This window comes from Gorilla gorilla, chromosome 8 (assembly GCF_029281585.2).
Source record: "Gorilla gorilla gorilla isolate KB3781 chromosome 8, NHGRI_mGorGor1-v2.1_pri, whole genome shotgun sequence".
NCBI classification, from domain to species: Eukaryota; Metazoa; Chordata; class Mammalia; order Primates; family Hominidae; genus Gorilla; species Gorilla gorilla.
Window position 1 is genome coordinate 135675926 of NC_073232.2, and position 24452 is coordinate 135700377.

The 24452-nt window shown below is 44.2% G+C and overlaps 1 long non-coding RNA gene across 1 annotated transcript in view; it reads left to right on the forward strand.

The window, feature by feature from the left end:
• Nucleotides 1-3423: 3423 nt before the first annotated feature.
• LOC129524906 (uncharacterized) overlaps nt 3424-24452 on the forward strand; it is a 167820-nt gene continuing 146791 nt past the window's right edge. Inside the window, exon 1 of the long non-coding RNA XR_010135301.1 lies at nt 3424-3637. This is a non-coding gene — a long non-coding RNA (uncharacterized lncRNA). The remainder of the gene's footprint in view (nt 3638-24452) is intronic.

Here is a 24452-nt window from a genome sequence, read left to right on the forward strand (position 1 = left end):
TTTAGTGCATTCAGCATGGGGCAAAACAGTGTCTATTAATTAGACTTTCATTTCTATTGACAATGGGGCCTACAGGCCTTGCACTGAGGTGGACACAGACCTTTTGTGGTGCTCTGTTGATCCTGGTTCTGCTCGTGGAAAATTAGGCCTGATTGCCCTATGAAGGCCCCTTCTCTAGTTTCCCTCTCTCACCTGCTAAGTCTCCATTCTTCCTCTAACTGCTTTAAATAGGTCAGCTGAGTTTCATTCTTCCTGTCATCAGGCCTTTGGTGAAGGCATCTGTGCTCTTGCTGAAGTCTGCAACATTTCCCAACATGCAGGCCAAGGGCCCTTCTCTTTCGGTCTGACCACTTGTCTGTTCATGCATGCATACTTTCATTCATTCAGAAAATGTATCAAGAAAAGAGCACATGATTTGGAGGCAGAGGTAATTCAGTGGTGTGCCGGAGTGGGATCTTTCCAGCTTGCGAAAGCGGATTGCTAAATTTGTAAGTGTTTTGCAGCTGGTTTTTAAACATATATTAAAAATGAAATTGTAGAAAATTGCAATTAAATAAATTATATCAAAAACAGAAAATAAATACTCAAAACTCATCATTTTCTAATTATTTTATAACATTGTATTACCATCTGTATCAGAGGTTTCCAAAGTTTTTCTATGAAAGCGCAGATAGTAAGTATTTTAGGCTTTCTTGTCTCTGACACACTATTCAGCTCTGCTGTTTTAAGGTAAAAGGAGCCACAGACAATGCATCAAAGAATGGGCATGGCTGTACTCCTGTAAAACTATTTGTAAACAGGTAGCACTAGATTTGGCCCATAGCCCAGGTCAAGTTTGCCAACTCTTGATCTATGCTTTTGAGGTTATTTATGTCTGTAATATCCTCCTGGTGGAAATACTGTATAATGGTTGCTCCCCAACTCTGCCTTCCATGAGCCCATGCTGGCAGCTTGGAATCAGCCATGGTGGGAGTATTTACACCACAGAAATTGGCAAACACTAACAATCAGTTCTCTTTTCCCAGAGAATTGGCTAAACATTCACGGGGACACCACTGGCTGCGTCTGAGTCTTGACTCCATGTTGTATTAGCTCCGTGGCCTTAGGCACGTGATTTACTTTCTGAGCTTTCGTTACCTTCAATAAAGGCAGAGACTGCGCCTATCCCAGAGCACTGGCAGGGGCTGAAGTGACACAGTGTGACCTAACACGTGTAAAGCACACAGCATGGGGCCTGGTTTAAGGGGGATTCACAGTTGAGACAAGAACTGGCTCTGGCCCCAGGAATTCTCAGGGTCCCGGAGGGAGAAGGTATAGCTCAACCATAGAACGTAAAAGAAAGAATCATAACCTACAGTGGAAAGATCTGATCAGCCACTCTCCAACCTGGGGACTTCTGACAGCTGATTCTTGGGCCTCAGAGCTATGGTTTCAATCTCAACCACGACCCTCCAGGCAAGCCCTCTGCAACCCAGCTCCTGCCTCCACTTCCCACTGCTGACCCGACCACACACCCTGAGACCCTTCGCCCTTCCTGATGCACAGTCACGCCCTAGAGTCCTTGTTTCCACTACCCCCCTCTTCCTGCGCCTCCCATCCCTGCCCTTGTCTCTGGACTCAGCTCACAGGCAGCCTCCCTCCGTAGCTTCTCAGCCACTCCCAGAGAGATCTCCCCATCTACAGGCTTCTATATCCTTGAGAGGGGATTCCACCTCTTCCCCGTGGCCTGTGAGGCCCTGCATGCTCTGGACCCCTGTATGAATCATGTTTGGTATTTTCTATATTTTATGATGCTTTGACATCTTGGGGACCTTACTGGCCAGAAAGCAAATTGCCTGCAAGCCCACCACTCACATGTAACCAACCAGTCCAGGGCCCATTCTCCACTCACCTTCTCTATCTCACTCACACACTAACCAATATTTCCCCTGCCCTAAACTACCCCTGAACCAGGTACCGAGCATCTAGAGACCACCCCAGAGTCCAGAGCTCCCCCAACACGATTCAGACTAGCTGGTCCTGGGCTGTTTCCTCTGCCTGGCCTGGCCTTTCCTGAGGAAACCACAATGAGGGCTCTGCTGGCCTAGGCTTCTGCCTCACTCTTTGTGTCCTGGCCCTACCCAGTCCTTCACCTCATGGTTCTCTCTCTTGTCACTCAATTGCCTCTATAAATTAAATGTGGGGTACAATCCTGAGACACCCTCCATCATCTCCCCAGCCTCCTCTCCTAACCCGCCCCCTGCACTTCATTCCAGATGCACTGGTGGCATGCCACCCCTCAGGCGTGCTGCACTTGGGCCTGCCCCAGGGCCTTTGCACTTGACTTTCCCTCTGCCTGCACTGCTCCACCCCCAGGTATTCTCACAACTCAGCCCCTCACTATGGAAAGACTTTGTCTTGTTGGTGCTTTGTCAGAAGACAGCCCATGTTCTCTAATAAAAAACCCATTCTACTACCACACTCACCTGGCACTCCCTATTCGATAACCTGCTTTGTTTCTCAATCTCCTACCAACACCTGGCATCAGACACATTTGTTTATTTCTGCCCCTTCTTCTTGAGTACAAGCCCATGAAGGCAGGAATAGTCTTGTTGAGCTCACGGCTGCATCCCTAGGACTTAGAGCCATGCCCAGGGTGGAGTAGGGGCTCAGGGAGTATTTGGTGCCTCCACTGGGGAGGGGAAGGCACCTCTGCACACCTTCAAGCCAGTACTGATCACCTGCTCTCAGTCATGATTTGTTGGTGCCCCCTCTGGGGCAGACACTGGGCCCCTGTGTCTGGGCATCTCCCTGGCACAGTCAGGTGAGTAGGGAGGCCCAGCTTGGGTTTGTGGACTTCTTGGTGTCTCCATATCAGGAGAGGGCTCAGAGCAGGGAGTGGACATTTACAAGTATGGGAATGAGGGAGGTTTCTTGGAGGGAGGGATGTGGGATTGGGCAGGAAGAGAAGGGAAGGGAGGTACATGGAGTTGCAGGCACCAGGTGTGCAGGGTGGAGAGAGCACTGTGGGCACAGTTGCTGAGGTAGGCAGGGGCTCTGGACCAACTGCTGCCCCATTTCCAGCCTCAGTTTCCACTCCAGGCCTTGGACAGTCTGCTCCCCGCGTAGGTATGCTCCCTCCTGCCTCAGGACCTTGGCACATGCAGCTGCATCCTGTAAAACATCCTTCTTGCCCCCGACTCCACCCCCAGCAGCACTGTCCTCTTCATGCATCCTTCTACTCTCAGCTCAAAGGTCAGAGAAGCTTGCTCTACCCTCCCAGACCCTGTCAGGGCCCTCTCCCACCTCCTCCCGCAATACTGCATTTTTCCTTGGTTAGGGATGGAATATTACAGTTGGAGGTGAGTACTTCCAGTAGGATTTGAGCTAACATTGCTCTCCCTCCCTGAATGGAAGTGCAGGGAGCACAGGGGCCATGTCTAATTTGCTCAGAGTAAAATCTCCAGCTCCTAGCACATGCCTGGCACATGACAGGCCTCGGCATGCAGGGGTTGGCTGAGTGAGTTCCAGCCTGGGAGTCGCCTGAATGCACTGGGGTGTCACAGGAGACCAGTCAGACAAAGCTGGTGGGACTTCCTGGAAGGATTTGAGGCACAGCCACAAAGCCCCTCCTGCCAAATGCCCAAGATCAGAGCACGTGAGTTTATGGGGGTCCTCTATACAGGGGTGGCATGGGTCCCCACACCTCCTTTTCATCAGCTCTACCTGGGAGAACTAGACCAGCTTTTGGAAACCAAACCCACGTAGGCAATAAGTTTGTTTGAGGCTTTAACAAATCAGGCCTTTTAACATCAGAAAGCCAGGCAGCGTGGCTGCAAATTGGAGAGATCATTTTTGTTTAGCTCCTGGTAAGTAGCTTTGTATGGAGGAAAGTAGAGCCAGGCCCAAGAGCAAGAAAAATACAGGTCAGGAGTCTGGGTCTGTCTAAACCTAAAAGATGCAAAAAATCTTGGATCCTAAGACCACGAGGCTCGGTTTTGGAGCTGTGGCACATGTAGGCATTGAGCCTCGATAGCTCTGAAATTGGGGCTGGACCTCCAGCCAGCCGCAGAGGCCTGACCAGTGCCTCGTTAGGCTCAGCACCCAACACCAGGGTGCCTGTATGTGATGTGTGGGGGCTTGCAGAGGCTGAAGTGAGGGGTTCTCTCTTCAGCAGCTTCCACTGTGATTTGTGGGGCAGGCTCTCACATTCCTTCAGAGCATAGAATCGGCTGGCCTGTTCCCAGGATATACCCAGGGCCTGGGTCAGCATCCACCCTGACCTCCCAAGGAATCAAGGGAGGGAGGGAGGAGGGAGGGAAGAGGGAAGGAAACAGGGAAGGGGGTTCCTTATTCTCCCCCAGCCCCATATTTTACTATGACAAGGACTTCTCGCCTCTCTCCTGCTCATGAAACTTCCTAGGCAACATAACCTTTTGGGTGGAGCAAAGTCACTGGATCCCTGAGGCTGCCATCCCCTTCCAGATCCCAGTTCCCCTTCTCCTCCTTTGTGGCTCCTTTGCCTCAGGAGGAATCTCTGTTTTCTCATCTGTAAAGACGATAGCTCACTTCTTTCATTATTTGGTCCGTTGAAAGTCAGAACTGAAAGTCAGAACTCAAAAGAGGAACAAGGCCACAGGCAGGGCCACACAGAGGTCAGTCCAGGTGGCAATGTTATGGGAGATTAATTTGGGAGCCCTTAGACACTCCTCCTAGTGCTTGACCAAAAAAGGAGAAGTGAGTATTTCATCTGGACTCTCATCTGCTTCTTATGTTGGTTTCCCTGCCTGAAGTTTAACAGTAAATCATGCCTGAAAACACAAGCCAAACGAGAGACTCCTGTCTCTTCCTTCAGGCTTGCACATGTTTCTGTGAAACTGGGGAACTGGCTTAGGATCTTGGTAGCATGCGGTGTTTGAAAAGCCCACCAGAAGGTATTTCCAAGCACAGCTGGAATATGGAGCCACCAGCAACTGGCTGGAGGGGACACTGTGCTTCAAGCCCGGCAGCATTAGAGAATGTATTGTGTGCCAGTGGGCCCCAGTGTCACCTTTTCTAGAGAGTCTACAGGCCTCTATCCTTGCGACCCCCTGTTGATCTGATAGGAATGGCACCACCACCATGATCATCATCACCACCATTTACTCCCTCAGGTACTGAGCGCTCATAGTGCACCAGGCTCTGTGGCCGAAAGCCCCTCACTCCTGCCAGGATGCCCAGGTTTTGTGTTGGCCCGAGATGTGCTTGTTCTGTGACCTTGGATAGGTTGTTCAATACAGCCTCAGGTATCTCACCTATAAAATGAGAATAATAATAATACCCACCTTCAAGGTCATCATGAGGATTAAATGAGCTACATACATAAAACTCACAGCAGACCTGTGGCTATAGTAAGTGTTCATTAAATGTTAGTTTCTGTTATGAATGCTAATGGTCCTCCCAACAACCCTGCATGGTAGGTGATTATCCAAATCTTCCATGTGAGGAAACTGAGGCTTACAGAGCTTTGGCAACTTGACCATGGGCTCAGAGCTGGGAAGTGGTGGCGCGGGGATGAAAAGTTAGGCAGGCTCACTTTCCAGCTCCCATTCTTAATCATGACTGTGAAGAGTTCCATATGTTTCCCTAATCTCCATCATCTCCTTTTGTGAGAAGACTAAGCAGCTTACAAAACACCACTAAGCAGTGTCCCTCTTGTTGAACATTTTTGCACACATCTCCCAGTACACACATACAAGGACATGTACCCAAGAGAGGGATGATCATGTCGTAGGCAGGATGACAATATAACTTATTGTTCAATCCAGGGCACTTTTGAGAGTAAAAGGGGCTGCTAATATTTATGCTGGGGCAACAGGTGTTTTCTCAGGACAATCCTAGTTTACCATGTACATGCATTTTAAACAAAATCTTTAATGAAGAACATAAGACTTTAGAAAACTTTTTAACCCCCAGGCAATCCCCCCCTGTACTTCATACTTATGACTTACAGGCTGTGGTTTTTTAGTATTTTAGTTCAGTATTTAGTTAAAATAGAAATTTGTGTAGATTTACCTGTATGTTTTCCATTTGATTTGCTCACAGTTTCTTCTCGTAGCATACACACATTTTCTGTTATCTTTTATTTTTTTCCCTGATGAATGTCTTTTAAATGTTATTTTACTGACTATAGATCTGTTGGTGGCAAGCATTTTATTTTTTGTTTATAAAATTTTATGAAATGACTTTTTATTTTGAACTATGTTGGGTACAAATTTTAGGTTAACATTTATGTTCTCTCAGTACTGAAATGGTATGGTTCCACTGTTTCCTGGTTGTTATTATCATTGTTGAGAAGTCTGCTGTCACTTTAATGTCTTTGTGGGTGGTCTGTCTTTTCTTTCTGGCTGTTTTTAATATTCCGTCTTTGTCTTTGGTGTTCTGCAGTTTCAATGCACTATATCTACACATATCTTTTATTCTTTTTGGATGTATACTTCCTGGATTTATGGATTCATGTCTTTTATCAACTTGGGAAACTTTCTTGGCCACTTTTCTCTGAAAAAATTCCATTTTCTGTATTCTTTCCTTCTGTGATTTTTATCAGATGTGATTTAGAACTTTTAATTTTAGCCTTCATAGATCTTAACTTCTCTTTCATATTTTCCATCTCCTTGACTCAAGTGCTACACTAATAGGTAATTTCTTCAGCTCTGTATTCCAATTCACTAATCTCTCTTCAGTTGTGCCTCATCCATTATTTAACTCATCCATTGCATTTCTGATTTCAACAATAGTTTCATTCCTAAAAGTTTCATTCCTAAAAGTTCTATTGGGTTATTTCTCAGATATCTTTGGTTATTTTGATGGTCTTTTCAAATTATTTTTGTAATGCCAATTTTAATTTCCTTTAACAGTTAATGCAACATTATTTCATATTATCTAACTAGTAATTATAATTTCTGAAATATTGGCAGTCCAGGTTTATTGTTAGATGTGTTTGCTAACTTTAAGTCATAGTGACTTGTTTTCTTGTGTGTTTGGTGGTCTTTTATTACAGGGCCATGTTTGTATGTGCTTAATTGGTAGGAATCCTATAGATCTAAATGCTTCCCTCTGAAAAGTCTTTGTATTAGATTTCTTTCTGGGACCTAAAAACGTCTACAAATTTGGGGTCACTTTAGACTGTTGATGGTCTGTAATTTAATATGGTAGTTTTAGGCTTAGCCCCTCCACCTTGCTGATGGCCCAGTGATTAGTGTCTCGGTTGCAGAGCTGATATTGACATTTGTGCTCAGTGCAACCCCATCTTTCCATCTGCTTAACGCAGGTTTTCTTTAGCTCAGGTTTGTTTTTCTTTGGGGTGAGGAGGAGGTCCTTGGACATTAAACTTATTTCTTACAAATCTACCAATAAAATAAGTGCAGCAGGACAGCCCTTTGGATAATATTAGCTTCCGTATTGCTGGAAACAGAAGTCTAGATGCATACATTTTCCAGGGATGAAGTGTCCATATCTAGAAAATAGGCAAGACAATATTGACTCCTTCGTGAGACTGCTTATGAGATAAAGTAACTGATGACTAAAGGAGTGGTGGCTTTCCAGAGCAGTGGCTACTGATGTTCCCTATTCTCCTGCCCCACTCCTATTTCCTGAAAGTGGACTGACCTACTCTTGACTCACATTTCTGATGAGCCATAGGCCAGGAAGTCTTGAATTCTGGGGTTTTCAGACCATTGCTTCAGCTACTCACTCCCTCCTTCTCAATACCCTTCATCTCTCTACAACTGATTCTAACCTGCTTCCACTTCATCTTGTCCCGCAGTCCTAAACCCTTGGCTTTGTGACTCTGGAACCTCTCTGTTTGCTTTTACTTCCTTTTCCCCTCTGCTCTCAATGTGTTAGGCACCCTTTCTGTTGCTGGCATTTGGACCTCAACTCTCCTAGCTCTGACTTTACTAATCTCTCCAGTCTTAGTCCCTCTTGTCATCTTGGCAAGAAACTCTTTGCACTAGCCTCACCCTATGCAGTCCAGCCAGTTCCAGGGGCTGATAGAGGGAAGGGGGATGTTGGATATGTTAGGGGCATTTTTATGGTTAACTTCTATGGTGGAAAGATCATTTGGAAATCACACTGAAGATTATTGTTGGGTGAGTAAGTTGGAGGGGATTTTACTTTGTATTTCGATATCTGTTTTTATTTATAAGTCACACATACATCTGTTTCCCACTCCACTCCACATCCTCATTTTCCCTCCAAGCATTTAGGAACAAAGAGGTTTCTAAATCCAGTGTAAGGGAAAGAGCCTGAAAACCTGTCAACAGATTAAACAAAGAGTAAATCTTCATGATTTGGGTTAGACAATGACTTAGATACGACATTCGAAGCACAAGCAACAAAAGGAAGAAATGGACAAATTGGATTCATAAAAACTAAAAATTTTTGTATCACAGGTGGTGTCATTAAGGAAGTGGAAAGACAATCCATAGAATGGGAAAAATATTTGCAAATAATATATCTGATAAGGGACTTGTATACAGAAAATATAAAAACTGTACAACTCAAAAAGACAAATAATACAATCTTACAAAAGGGCAAACGATCTGAATAGACATTTCTCCAAAGAAGATAAACAAATGGCCAGTAAGCACATGGAAAGATGCTCAGTTTTGTTAGTCATTGAAGAAATACAAAGCAAAATCACAGTAAGAAACCACTATGTACCCACGAGATGTCTAGAGCCAAAAAGAGACAATAGTAAGTGTTGATGAAGACGGGGAGAAATTGCAACCTTCATCCATTGCTGCAGCTACTTTGGAAAACAGTGTGGCAATTCCAAGTTAAATGGAGTTACCATGTGACCCAGCAATTCCACTCCTAGGTATATATCTGAGAAAGGAAAACATATGTCCTCATGAAAACTTGTCCATGAATGTTCATAGCAGCATTATTTATAGTAGCCGCAAAGCAGAACAACTCAAGCGCCCATCGTCTGATGAATGGATAAACAAAGTGTGGTTTATTCATACAGTGGAATATTATTTGGCAATAAAAAATAATGGGAAACTGATATAAGCAACAATACTATGACATTAATGAATGTTGAAAAAGTTATTCAGAGTGAAAAGAAGACATTACAAAATACCACATACTGAATGACTTCACTCATACAAAGTGTCCAGGATAGACAAACCTGTAGAGATGGAAAGCAGATTCCTTGTAGGGCTGGGGGTGACAGGTGGGAGTGACTGGGAGTAACTGCTCATGGGTACTGGGCTTCTTTTTCAGGTTATGGAAATGTTCTAAACTCAGGCTATGGTTATGGTTATACAATACTATACTAAGAACATTGTTTTGAGTGAATCATATGGCTGATAAATTTTATCTCAATAAAGCTGGTTTTATTTTTATTTTTTTAAAGTCAGCAATTCTTTTCCTTGTCTAGGAATTTAATTCATCCCTGTTAACAAAATGTTCCATTAAAATTAGGGTTGCCAGATTTAGCAAGTAACAGTACAGGAAGCTCAGTTAAATTCAAATTTCTGACAAACAAGCGATAATTTCTTAGTTATAAGTTTGTCCCAAATATTGCATGAGACAAACTTATAATGAAAAGTCATCTGTTGTTTATTTGAAACTCAACTGAGCATCCTGTTTTATCTTGTTCTCCCAATTAAAATGTAATGCAAACCACAGCGTTTTAATATAGAGCTACATTATTTTCAAAATCATCATCTGTCTCTTCATACACATCCCCTAACTCCAGTACCAGAGGTAACATTGTTTCCATTTTACAAAGCATGAACCAGACCTAGACAGATAAAATGAATGTGACCCTTCATTTTATCCATGTGACCCAGTAGCAATGCCGTGATCTGAACCCAGGTCTGCCTGACTCCCAAAGCCAGGCCCCCTCTACTCAAAGTGCAGGGCCCATGGCCACCTTGCTGTGGCCAGTGGTGAGAAACCTGATTCTCTCCTCGTTTGTGTAAGGCGTGGGGGGAGTCTGAAACCTTCAGTCCCCATAACATTCCTAGCAGGGGCTCTGAAGCCTGGTTGCTGAGGGTGCTGGCAAAACAGAACAGCAAGTTCCCATTAGAATGTTCTTTTCTGGGAGAAGATAACAGGATAATAGGTATGTGACTTGCTTCCTGTAAAATGATGAGTGACAAAGAGTCACTCCAGATTAGGGTAATTCAGAACGAGTTAAGCCAATACCTGTGCTCCTTAGAGATCAATTTTTATTTTGAGGTGAGGAGAGGAAAGATGAAAGAGATTTAAAATAAAATTCAGTGTTCCCTTCCCAACCTCAAAAAAGCTTGGGAGCTTTGGAGGGAGGTCTCTGAGTGCCTGGTGAGAGATGGTAAATGTGGATGAGGGCAGAATGTCCCTGAAATTAAAGACATGTGGCTTAGGGACAAATGAGACCTCTGCACTGGATTCCTCGATATTTCCTGCATGAAATCTCTGCACTGAATTCCAGTCTCAGGAAGAAACTGGATGTATACATGATGTTTTAAAGATGTTTAACATCTTGAACAGGGTACAGTCAAAAACTAAACAGGCCATTGGGGGATAAATGATATTTTCTCCCTTTCTTCAGGCATCATAACAAATTCCCTGATGGTTGGGTCAATGGAGCACCCTCTTCTAGGGCAACCTACCGTAATGCAGTAGCGAGTTTCACTCTGGTATCTTCTATGATATGGATAGTAGTTCCTAAATAGTGGTCATTGAACGAGTGTCAGACTGCATCTGAGTCATCGAGGAAGATTCTAAAATATGAATTCCCGGACTCCATTCCTATAGATTCTGATTCAGCAGGCCTGGCTTGGAGTCTAGGAATCTAAGATTCTTATTAATAGCAAGCCCCTAAATGGTTTTGATGAACAGCCAGACTGGAAATCCCTGGTAGAGGTGAAGTGTCAAGATGCTCTATGTCAAAATTAAAAGGTTTGCATTAGACAAGGTCAGGATGTCAGTGGTCTTTGTTTTTTGCAAAAAGACCTTGCTTTTTGCCATGGATCTATTCATGACATGAAAACAATTTTTTTTTTAAGAAGCCAAATTGTGCTGTAAATATATTAGGACAAACGACTTTTTAAGGAACTCCTGCAGGGAAGCTTTTTCTAAGGCATAGAGCCCATTTGTCATCAAAATCTTTTCTCCCAAAGCAAATTTGCTGGAATGGAAAGCACCGCACCCCAGGAGTGCAGACAACAGGGTCTCAGCTGCAGCCCTTCCTGATTTTCAGCTGGATGAACTCGGACTCATGGCTTAATTGTCTGGGACTCAGGCTTCCGAGGAAGTGGAGGGATGGTGGGGATGGAGGCAGCCAGCTAGGGGAGTAAAGTGGGAGGTGAGTGGAGGATCTCAAAGCCTCTTTCCAGCTTCTACACTTTCTTAGGGAATCCTATTATATTTTTCTTATTCTATTTCAGTTTTTGCAAAGCAGTTCATGATTGCTTCTACTGCCAAATAGCCAACCCCCCTCCCCAACTCCAGCCCAATTTGTAATTAGGCGTCACGGGCAGGCAGGCTGTTCTTGACTCCTGGCCAGAAGCTCTAGTCTTTTGTATAAATACATATGCCAGATCTTAAGTGAGTATGTGTTATTTAAAACCCCAGAATTTCAGGGTGACTTTAGTCTACCAAACAGATTCTCTTGTCCATAGCTGTAGACTTTTTTTGCTTGATCAGACGTATGCTTCTCCCTTTAGTCTCCCAGTGGCTCAGGAGTCCAGTGCACCTGTGGGATCTTGAAGGCGGTCAGAGGTGCTTGCTCAGCTCTTTCTCACTTAAATAGCCCTTCCATGAAGCTGCCTGTGCAGACACCTGACCAGTGGCATGGGGTGCCTTCTGCCGGGGATCTCTTCTTCACTTGAGGCCTGAACATGAGGCCAAATTCCTCTCCAGTGTCACCAGGAGAACACATTTATTTTCTCTGCATATGACCTTGTCACTTTTCCCTCTGCCCTCCAATTTTCTAGCTAGTCAGAGTCATGTGCTGGGCTCGTGAGGTCTTCCTTATTTGATTATATTCATTGATTGTAGCCTGGTTGTACTGATGAGGCTTGAGAGTTCTGGAGTTCTCAGGAATTGATCAACAGCACGCTCAGGAAAAATATCAAACTTGGATAAAAAGCACATCTTAAAAAGCAGCTCTGTCTGATTTCTGATGTTGTTGTTATAGCAAAGTGATGTGCTCACCACCTGCTTCTGACAGTGTTACTGGTTCGAGTATCAATTGAACCTGCAGCCAAGGTCAGAAATAGTGTGTGGTTGGGATGCAGGAAGCTGGGAATTAATCTCAGTATCATCCAGGCACTTATGATGCAACTGGAGTTTGATGATCAATGTCTTTTTGAATACCCTTGATGCTGCGTTCTTGGGTCTCAGTATCTGTTGTTATAAAATCCATTCTGATCACTCAGAAACTGTATAAATACACATTAGTAATCCATTTAATCCAAAGTTGAGGTCACAACTATGAAAGTCACTGCAACGCTTTTAGTGGGAAGAGAAAGGGTTGCCTGTGATGATGGAGACGTCGTCAGTTGCTGACTTCACCCCAGCACAGAAGCCAGTATGGAGTTTAAAGGGTGCTGAGGTGTGGTCAGATTTTAACTCATTTCAAAGGTCCACAAAATAATGGATATGTAGTTAAATTTTATCCGTGGCCCTGGAAAAAGTTTGTAAATTGCAGGGGTGTAGCTGTCACACAAGCAACCCCTTTGAGAATTTAGCCAACGGCTAAAGACACCAGACGCACCCCAGCGTTTAGGAGTCTGCTCACAGAATGAGAGAACAGGGCAAGTTTGCAGCCATCAGGTGCCCCCAAATTCTGCATTCACGTGTCTACCACTGCTCCATGCCTTTGCCTTGCAAGCAAAACCCAGATTTCTTAGTTACCGAACTTGTGGAGAGTTAGGTGCTAATTGGCTGCCAGGGAGAGTGTAGAAATTCCATGGATTACCCTTCACATCAAGATAGCACAAACAGGTGTTCGCTGAATTCTCTCTCTACCAGAGGAATGCAAATAGGACTACAACCACTAAATATTTAAGGATAGTGGACTACTCTACTTTATGTCTTATAATTTAGGTGATTCCAATTGCTCGCCCTTAAGAGAAGGAAGGAGAGAGAGAGAGAGAGAGAGACTGACTGATTCTGTCTCTTCCTTGGAGTATATCTGGGATAGAAGCAGTGAACCTGACATTCCCACCCTGTCTCCATTCCTGTGTGTTGTGGTGTCTGCCCCTCCCAGTGAGGGGCATCTCACGATGCTATGTGAGATTCTGTGGTTTAAAGATAGTTGTGCAATATTGTTCCTAAATGCAAGTCAACTCGGTGTTCAACTTAGGCTAAAGGAAACCTAGCAGGGCTGGATTTTGAGAGACAGAATGCTGGCGTCCAACAGGTGCCCCCAATGGACTTTCCAAGGCTGTGGTTGGCTCTAGGTGATTAGAGCCCCACACAGCCTTTTAGAATCTAACCCCTAATGAAGTTCACCTTTGAGGCAATTCTTTGCTTTTCATCAGCTGTACATTTAGGGTAAGAGTTTTGTATCTCATTTCACACCCCAAACATCCTCTTGAAGTAAGTAGAGCAGGCATTTATTATTACCCCCATTTTCACAGATGAAGAAATGATTGGATTTTCCCAATCAACAGCACAGGGCACATGAGTCACAGCTGGGCTCCACCCCAGCCTTTATATCCCTAATCCCTCACTGTCTCCACTTTGCAGGTTTCTTCAGGATGCTGAGTCTTAAATTCTTCTGCCAGCCAATAGGCAAGTCCACAGGCCACAATATTTACCTCCAAACCACCTGGCAACAGTCATTATCACGGTATCCCTATCGGGCACTGATATGGCTAGGATTTGTGTCCCCGCTCAAATCTCCTGCCGAATTGTAATTCCCAGTGTTGGAGGAGCCCCGTGGGAGGTAATTGGCTAATGGGGGTGGTTTCCTCCATGCTGTTATCATGATAGTGAGTGAGTTCTCACGAGATCTGGTTGTTTAAAATAGTGAGTAGCACCTCCTGCTTCTCTCTCTTCCTTCTGCTGCAGCCGTGTAAGACGTGTCTGCTTCCCCTTCACCTTCTGCCATGATTGTTTCCTGAGGCCTCCCCAGAAGCAGAAGCCTGTACAGCCTGCAGAACTGTGAGCCAATTAAACCTCTTTTCTTTATAAATTACCTAATCTCAGGTAGTTCTTTATAGCAGTGTGAGAATGGACTAATTCAGGCACTTAGGGTTCAGACAGTGTGCTAAACACTTCACATACTTCATATCATTTGATTTTCTGAGAAACTTATTGGTTAATTATCATTATTATACCCATATTACAGGTGAGGAAACTGAGGCTTAAAGAAGTGCGTAGTCTACAGACACTGAAATGCTCACTGTATTTGCTTCCTGGGGCTGCCATGAAAAAGTACCACAAGCTGGGGGGCTTAAGACAACAGTGATGTGTTCACTCACATTTCTGGAGACTGTAACTTTGAAAGCAGGGTCTCTGCAGGGCCATGCCCTCCCCAAAGGCTCTGTGAGGGGATCCTTCCTGGCTTCTTCTTAGCTTATGGCAGTTGCCAGCAATCCTTGGCCTCTCTTGCTTGCGGCAGCATCACACCATTCTCGGCTTCTGTCATCCCAGGGTCTTCTTCCCTCTGTGTCTGTCTCTGAGTCTCTCCTCTTCTAATAGGGACACCTGTCATATTGGATTAAGGGCCCCCCATGCTCCGGGATGACATCATCTTAATTAAACTAATTACACCTGCTACTAATCTATTTCCAAATAATATCACATTCCAGGGCTCTGGAAAGGACACACATTTTGGGGGAGACACTATTTAACCTGGTACATTCTTTAATCCTGTTTCTTCTTCCCGAACACACAGGAATTCCACTCTTCCTAGTCTCCCTTACAATTAGATTGGGTCTATGTTCCTGCATTTTGGTCAACAGAGTGAGAGCAGAAGCAATGTTCATCATTCCAGGGTTGGCCATAAAACACCTGTGTAATCTTCCACACTCTCTTCACTCATCAACAGATTGAATTTGGGGGATGACTCTAAAGAGGCCCTAGAAGCTGGAAATGCCCTCAGATGGAAAATGCAGAGATCCTGCATCCACAGCTTGGAGGGCCTGCTTCTGAGGACTAAGTGGATTAAATAAACCTTTATGGGGCTAAGCCTCAGACCTGCAAGCTGCTTGTTATAGCTGTTAGCCTCACTAATACAGACATCTAACTGGTAAACTGCAGAGTGGGATTCAGACACAAGTGCATTGAACCCAAAGCCTAGGTTCTCAATTGCTATTTTGTTTCCTGACCATTGCTCTTGCTAATTTAGCTAGTGTTTTCTTTCTTTCTTTTCTTTTTTTTTTTTTTTTGTATATGCACATCAGTGGTTTAGCAGCTGAGGGCACTTGTTTCCAAAATGACCTATTGCAATATTGCCCACTAGTGATCCATGTGTGAATGTGCATCGTTAGGGGGGTAAGAAGACAAAGTCCAGAAGTGCTAGAATGTTCTAGCATATTCATCCCCAGCTCTTCGCAGAGGAACCTACCAAAGAACTTCTGCATCAGCCTGTCCTTAGAAGGTCACCCATTTTTTTCGTGTTGTTCCTCTTTATATTTCTAGGTGATGTCATGCCTCTTTGTAACCCACCTCTTCCTCACCGGCCCTTCCAGGAATCTTGGGTGGGTCCTTGTTCCACTCGTCCTGAAGCTTCTTGAGTGCACACTGTCTGCCAGGCACCAAGGAGGCACAGTGAAGGAAGCTCTGCTGTCTCAGGGTTCCTATTCCCGGGGGAGGCTGAGATCAGGTCCTGAGGCACAGGGTCCTTCATGGGATTGGGCCACAAGACACAAAAGTGAAGCTAGAGACAGAGCAGGTGTAGATCTGTGCCTCGACCTGGCTGGCAGTCGAGAAGGTTTCCCAAGGAGTAGTATTTGGGGTGTCACCAGGTGAGGACGGTCTGGGTGAGCTGGGTGTATAGGGAGATGCTCCAGAGCAGGGCAGGGAGGGGCTGACTTGAGCAAGGAAAGGAGACTGGGCCTTTCCTGGGCCTGGGCCCATATGATGGGGGCATGGCACTCAGGGTAATTTTGTGCAGCTCTGAATGCACCTCCAGAGGGTGGAACCACCTCATCTTAAGATAAAAGTTTGGAAGCAGCCCTTTATTTTGGCTGAGCTTTTAGCTTCTAGAACAGTCTCCCAGGCTTCTGAATGAGCATCAGCCATTAGCATAGACCCAGGAAAATGCATGTGAGGTTGTTGGTGATTCTGTGGCCTCAAATTTTCTATTTTGTGCATTGCTTTTCCTCATTTCTTGCTATCTATCTAGGGCCATGTTTTATAAACTAAACATTTCTCATGCTGCGCAATCAGAATCTCGTGTATTGAATTATGAAATACTTGACACATGCAAAATATTACATAACATACATGGAAGGCATGTGAACCAGCCACTCAGCCAAAATTATAATTAAACCACTCATCCCGTGTGCGAGAGCATTAGTTTTTTCCTCACCACTTTCTATTTTATTTACTTTTTTAATTTTTAAAAATGAAGGTTACTTATTAATGGTAGAACCCTTTTGCTGTGAATAAAATTATTGTGACTAATTTTATAAGAAAAAGATGTGGTTCATTACATTTTAAAAAGCAAGTTTATTGATATAACAATAAACTGCCTCTACTTAAAGTGTAAGTTTTGACATATGTATACACCCTTAAATTCATCTGTGCCATCAAGATAATGAACATGTCTATCTCCCCACGGTAGCCCCTCCCTCATCTCCTTGAACCTCCATCTGTTTTCCATCACTAAAGATTAGCTTGCATTTTCTAGAATTGAATATAAAAGGAATTATATGGTATGGATTCCTTTTTGGCTGGCTTCTTCCATGTAGCATAATGATTTTGAGATTCATTCCTGTTGCAGTGTGCATCAGTAGTTCTTTTTTATTGCTGAGTAATATTCCATTATATGCATATATCACAATTTGTCTATTTGTCTCTTGATGGACATTTGATTTGTATCCAGTTTGGGTATTACAAATTAAAGCTGCTATGAACATTCATGTACATCTCTTTGTTTGGAAATAGGCTTTTATTTTTCTGGGTAATTTTATTTTATTATAACTTTCACCTCTCTCATAGTCGGATATCGTCTACTATATACCCACGGCTTCTGCACAGACCAAGCAGGACCGGAGTAAGGGTGTTTTTGCATTCCAATTTGAGACAACTTTAGCCACTGGGTTCTGGTCCGAGGAATGAAGCTTTAACTTGGCCTATGAAGTTGATGAGCACATGCAAATTATAATAGCTAAGTTAGTAAGAACGATCGTCAGGAGACCATTGTTTATGACAACCGACATGGAGGAGGAGAGGAAGTCTTCCTTCATCTCGTCTTAATCACATTTTCTCCTTGCCATGAGATTAGCAAACGATGCCCAGGAACAATCTGTAGGTGAAACACATCTTTTAAGGGTTGTTCATATCCGTTCCCAAAGTAAATGACACAAAACCAACATGAGTAGAAGCCAGGACAGGCGTAATTAATGGTGTTTATTTTTCATTAGGACGCCAGAACAATTCCCTAATTGCTAGCAGATTCTAGGATCTGCCTTATTTGTAAACAGTGGTTCACAAAAAAAGTCATTAACAGAATAAACAGCCAATTTAGAGGAAGCAATTGCAATTATAAAATGTGTTTAACGGTTTAAAGAATATTGGTGATATTTCGTAGAGGCTGTCTCTCCCACATTTGAACAGCTACACTTGGCCCACCAGACACCACCCACAGACCCCAACAAATCAGGACTATCCAGCTGGTTTGATCACTTTCTTAAAATGTGAATTTTCTGATTATAAAGCTAACTCATCCTCATTATAGAAAATTTGCCAAATACAGAAAAGGATGACAAAGAAAAAAATCTCCCATATTCAACCTTTTAGTATTAACTATTAACATTTTAGTTTATTTCCTTCCTCCTATGGAATTTATAGTTGGGCTTGAACTCTATATACCATTGTGAATCATGACTTTTTTCCCCTTGGCATTATTGCATAAACATTTAATCTGTTTATTAAAGCTTTTTCTTTGTAAACACATTTTTAATGGCTAAAACATATCCCATTGTATGGACAGCCTATAATTTACTTAACCATTGCCCTTGTTGTGTGTACTTAGGTGTTTTCTCATCATTCCATAGCATAAAGTATCTGGGCAAAAATATTTTTAACTGTATTTAGGATAATTTCCTTGGAATATTATTCCCAGAAGTGAAATTTCTAGACCAAAAGGTATGAAAGTTTTTGAGGTTCCTGATACAAATTGAGCTCTGGGTGTGTGTGTGTTTTTTTTTTTTTTTTTTTTTTTTTTTTTTTTTGGAGTCTCACTGTCTCACTTAGACTGGAGTACAGTGGCACAGTCTCGGCTCACTGCAACCTCTTCCTCCTGGGTTCAGGTGATTCTCCTGCCTCAGTCCCCCTAGTAGCTGAGACTACAGGCACATGCCACCACACCTGTGCCTGGCTAATTTTTTGTATTTTTTTAGTAAAGATGGGGTTTCACCACGTTGGCCAGGCTGGTCTCGAACTCCTAACCTCAAGTGATCACTTGCCTTAGGCCTCCCAAAGTGCTGGGATTACAGGCATGAGCCACTGCGTCCCACCAGAAACTCAGCTCTGTGTTTAATGCAGTCTCCCAGTAGAGGTGATAAAAGACTAAACCCAAAGGCAATGGTCATGGTTAAATAGATTGCCTTGTGTGGGAGCTGGTGTGATGTGAATAAAAAATCTCCAATTTCTTAGTTTGGAAAGAAGACAGAGGGTCCTGAAAAAAAGCGGCACTTTCCAAGAGGCAGCAGCACTCAGACTGGGTGTAACGATGTAACTTGGAGGGAAACCCTGCTTCAAAGATGGAGATAAAGAAAAGGATGCAGAAATGAGATGTCTGGGTTGTCCAAGTTTGAGGGGAATGCTGGAAGCCTACAAAATGAAAGGCAGAGGCCATGCCTCACTCCCAAGACTGGGGTGACCATCCACATGAGTCCCCAACAATCAATGTCTGTCTTCTGTAGTTGCCTCCTGAGGGTCTTAATGGATTGTAACTCCTTCGAGAGGCAAAAGTAGTATTGTTGTTGTTGTTACTATTTAAATCCCCTTTGCTTCAGTATATGACACAAGGTATACAACAGGTGCTTACTAAATGAGACTTTAAGTTCCCCGAGGTTAGGATCAATGTCTGTCTTCTCTATTCCCAGTGTCTAGCACAGTTCTTACCATATAGTAGACGTTTAGTAGGCATTGGTTCAACAGAATATATTCAGATAGTTGCTGTCTAATAACCAGTCATTCAGATTCATTTGTACAAAAGCTTGTGGGAGAGATAAAAACCCACTAGGTTTGGCTGAATTCCACCCTCTCAATTTTTCTTTCCTACCCCTCCTTACTCTGCTCTGAGTCCCCCACAGGGCTGAGCTATGAACCTACCCAACCAGTGACTAATACTATGATCAGGTCTGTCAGCCTGAGCCTCTAACCCAAGCTCGCTGAGATGGTGGTATCTGTTCTTTAGCTGCTTAACTAATGAGGAAGCAAAGTTGCTGAAGTGTCTTTCTCATCAGAAGTGATGAGCTTGCCCATGATTCAGAGAAACAATTCCATCTTTCTCCCAGTCTTGTGGGGGAAGCTGAGTTGGTTATTCATTCCACCTTTCTTTCTTTCCTTTCTTGTTCTTTCTCTTTCTTTTTTTTTTTTTTTTTTTTTTGATGGTGTCTTGCTCTGTCACCCAGGCTGGAGTTCAGTGGCACATCTCAGCTTACTGCAGCCTCTGCCTCCTGGGTTCCAGTGATTCTTCTGCCTCAGCCTTCTGGGAGCTGGGATTACAGGCGGACACTATCATGCCTGGCTAATTTTTGTATTTTTAGTAGAGATGGGGTTTCACCATGTTGGCCAGGCTGGTCTCAAACTCCTGACCTCAGGTGATCCGCCTGCCTCAGCCTCCCAAAGTGCTGGGATTACAGGCGTGAGCCACCGTGCCCAGCTTCATTCCATTTTTCAAAAACTAGTAACTCATATTAATTAGTTCAGTAACCCAGGACTTATTTCAGATTCCGGCAACAATGTCCTCTCATCATCAAGCTCCAGACTTCCAAGGTAAGACTGAGCCATGTTGCCAGCAGGCTGACATCTCAGTAACCATCGCTGTCATTGCTATCATAGCATCTAGAACTGTGCTAGTCTTGCGTTCACCATGGCAACAGGACAATGAGCAGCCTCTGCATTTCCATTATCTTTTGTTGGTTTCCTAAAAGTGGTATTTTCCATGCCAGTATTTTCTTAGCTTACCAATTACACTTTAGAATTCTTTTTGTCTGAGGTTTGCTTCTCTAGCATTTGGAAAACAAATTCATGAAAAATGGTATAAATTCCAAATTGTAGGAAATGGAAGTCAGCTTGGGCACTGACTGGTTTTACAATGTGTAGTCTTAAGTTTTTCGAGACCGTATATAGAAAAAAGGTTAATTAAAACCATGTCATATATTTTTATGTAGAGAAATCAATTCCTGTCTAAAGTGTGATTAGTCTTCTAATCTGCCTGTGTGAGTCAGAATAGGCTGGATAAAGTTCAGTAAAAAATGACTCCAAGTTTCAATGGCTTTAACATGATACAAGTTCATTTCTCTCTCAGGCTCTTCATCCATTGTGGGTCATCAAAGGGCTTTGTTCCATATAGTCACTCAGGGACCCAGGGTAGCTAAGATGTCATCAGGAACATTGTGTTTTCTGTGGCAGTAGAGGCAGAGAGACGGTTGTCTATCAGCTCTTCTAGGCTTCAGCCCAGAAGTGGCACATTGGCCAGAACAATTCATCTGACCACTCCCAACTATGAGGGTAGCTGGGGAATGTGGGGAAGCAGATGGACTATTTTTTGAGCACCATTACTGTATCTGCCAAGGCTGATACAAGCAGTTAATCCTCTGGTCTATTTCTTTTAAAGGAGAGTTGAGAATTAGCTTTTCTGTTTTTTCCACCCCTCCCCTTCTCTCCCCTCCTCTCTTCTCTTCTCCTCTTGGAATATCTATATCTGTATGTATCTCCAGTTACAGTTTGAGCTCCATGAGGCTAAAATTTTACTTTCTTTTTGTATTCCCAGTGCCTAGTAGACTGTCAGGCACTTAATATGTATATAGTCAGTGGTTACTGAATAAGTGATAATTGTGTAAATGGAGGTTTTACCTTGCCAGAAATGATACCATAATATGGTCAATGAATTATAATCGCAGAATTCTACAGTGCCAGAGAAGGAGAGAATCTTTTTGTCTAGAACTTTTGATGGCTCATTGACCATGAGGACACCGTGGCTGGGACAGCCAGTCAGTTGTTGGGCCAATGATGCTCTTCTCTATGCGGCTTTCTTGGAAGCTGTCTTCCTAGAGTGGACAAGCCCACGTCTTCATAGGAAAAAGATTCGTGGAAAGTGGAATCTCAGCTTTGGTATTGTACCCCATCCCCCCACACGCAGCCCCACTTTTCATTTGTCACTTCAGCTTCAGCACTGACGCAACTTTCCCATTATTCAAATCCTAGGAACTTTGTCCAGGTCTCAGGCTTCTCTGGGACTTACTTCTTGAAGCATCGTAGCATAGTGGAAAGGACTTTGACTTCAAGGAATAGTGTTGGGGTTTAAATCCTGACTCTTGCAAGGTAATTTCTGCATGGCCTTGGGCAGGTCACTTGCCCCTCAGCCAGGGCTCTCCCCTGGGAAGTGGGAAAGTGCCGTGTGTCTCACGGGGTTGCTTCGGTGGCTAGATGAGACAAAGTATATGTAAGTCCAACCGGCAAGCAACAAGCTGAGCAGGTCTCTTGATGTGAGCACACAACTGCAGCCCATTGGAATAGTAGCAGTTGTGGCATCTGTCCTTCAGTGACTTAGCTGATAAGGAGCAAAGAAGCCAAAGTTTCCTCCTCCTTATGAGATAACTGGCATGGCCAGAATCAGTGTGGCGTGGGACTCAGTTCACAGGTATTGACAATAAGAACAATAATGATAGAAACTTGCTTCATACCCTTCTCCAGCTTCTTCCTGTTCCCAGTCCATAGCCCCTCCCCCTTCAAATAAAAGCAGAGCTGCTACTCAGCCTTCCTGAATGAAGGAGAGGTGACCTTGTCCAGCGTGCCCTCTGGATACCATGAAATGTCAGCTTCCTCCCCACCGGGTTGGGGTGGAGATTGGCTGTTTAGAGATCTGCAAACTTGCTTCACTCTCAGAGGAGAGAGGAAGTATGTTTTCTCAGGCATTGGGAGATACCCATCCAAATTCCACACACCTTGTCTGGGCTGAATTTTACAAAGCATTTGAAATGCTTTGTAAATTTAATTGTCTTCAGACAGTGTATTCAGATTGATTAGGTAATCAGTGCATTTGGTACAGTGGTAACTCGTTTTAATATCTAAGTAGAGCTGGTGGGCTTTCTTATGCACAAAGTGCTCCCCAAGGTATTCAAGGCCCAGTCGGAGCCACACTCCTGTTGAGCATCACTCAGAGGCTGGGGAAACATCAGGCGGGAGTGCAGGGAGTGCAGGGAAACATGGCGAGTGCAGGGAGTCTGCGAGGTCGTTGAGCCCAGCTGCTCTCAGGGTGCTTTGATTTCCTTTCAGACAATTCCCTGTGTGCTCTAACAAGCCATGGAATCTTCACTGGGTAGTTACTGGCGATAAGACATTGAGCTAGGCTCAGAGGAACTTGACCATAGGAAGTAGTAGAAGAACGGACAGGAGGACCAGAACTGCTGTGCCATGTGCTTTTCCTGTGTCCTCTTGTTTTGTTTTTTAAATTAGAGATGGGGTCTTACGATGTTGTATAGGTTGGTCTTGAACTCCTGGGCTCAAGCAATCCACTCACCTCGGCTTCCCAAAGTACTGGGATTACAGGTGTGAACCACCTTGCCCAGGCTGTCCTCTTGTTTAATACACACTATGAGGTACAGGGAAGCCGAGGCTTTATGAGGGTTAGTAACTTGTAATGCCACCACTAGTGGCAGTCGTTTTGGACAACATAGATCTAGATGAGGGGTCTTCAAACTATGGCTCATAGGCCAAATCTGACTTAGAGTTTAAAATGATTATATAAGTAACTGATTTTGCCTATTGGCCTTCAAAGCCTAAAATATTTACTACCTGGCCCTTTAAGGAAGAGTTTGCTGAGCACTGGTCTAGATAAAAGCACAGTGGACACTGTGGCGTTTGGCCAGTCCCCTTCCTTTCCAGCGTCTGGGGGTGTGGGCTGTTGGCAGCTCATAGTTGGATTCTTCTCTGAGAAATGCACTTGGCCTGCCCAGCCCAAGGTGAAATGCACATCCAGTGAATGGTCAGTGAGTGGGTACAAAGCCCAATTCCCTTAGCTCAACTTGGAACAATTCTGCAGGGCCAATCCAGCTGCAGAGCTCTTGTGGGGTAGGCTAAGGTCCCTGTGGTGACTCACAGCTCCATTCCTCCCTCCATCCCCCCAGCCTCAGCCACTCCTGTACAGGTGTCAATGCTGAGAGCTGTCTCCAGGAAACCTGCCCACAAATCTCTGCTCTGCATCTTCTGTTTTCCAGGAAACCATCCTGTGACAGCAGCTCTTCCTCACTCCCCTGCAATGAGCAACTTGGAGCCCAGTGGGGCTAGTGAGGAAGACTTTCCTGCTGGGGAGATAGGAAGGAAGGGAGCTATGGAACTTGGTCTTGAGCTCCAGTGCCTTCCTGAAGGCAGAGGCAGAGCTGGACCACTCATTAGAAGACCTTCAAGGCCCTTTGTGCTCTGGCCTCCCCTTCACCTTTCCGGCCCCATCTAAGCCAGTGCCTCAGTTCTGTACCCCACCCATCAATTCTAACCACCAGCCCGGTGGCATCTCTCATGCTTCTGTGAAGCCCCCTTCTCTGTCTTGTCACCTGACTTTTGCACACTGTGGTCCCCCTGGGAATACCTTGTCTATTCTTTACTTGCCTGACTTGCCTTTCAGTGTTACAGTTGACAAAATAATAATAGATAGCATGAAGCTCTCACTGTGTGCCAGGCATCGTTCCACACACGGTACATGTGATACCTAATTTCATCCTCTTAATAACCCTAAGCCACAGGGTCTTATGGTGGATGAGGAACTTGAGGCACAGCAAGGTTAAATAACTTGCCGAGGTCACACAGCTCAAAAATTGTGAAGCTAGGATTTGAGCCAGAGATTTGGGCCCTGAAGCCCAGCTGAGCTGTATACTTGGAATTGTCTGTAAAGCATCTTTCTTCTAGAACAGCTTCTCTTCTCCAGTGACCCTGCCACCAGTCATGGCTCAACAGTCTAGAAGTGGGCACTTGACCCAAGCTAGGCTGATGAGTGGCTCCCCTGGGTACAGATTCAGGATGGTATCTCATCAGTGTAAGTAAAACATAAGAGTATTTCGTGGTTATATTTCCAACTACCTGGAAGAAATGAA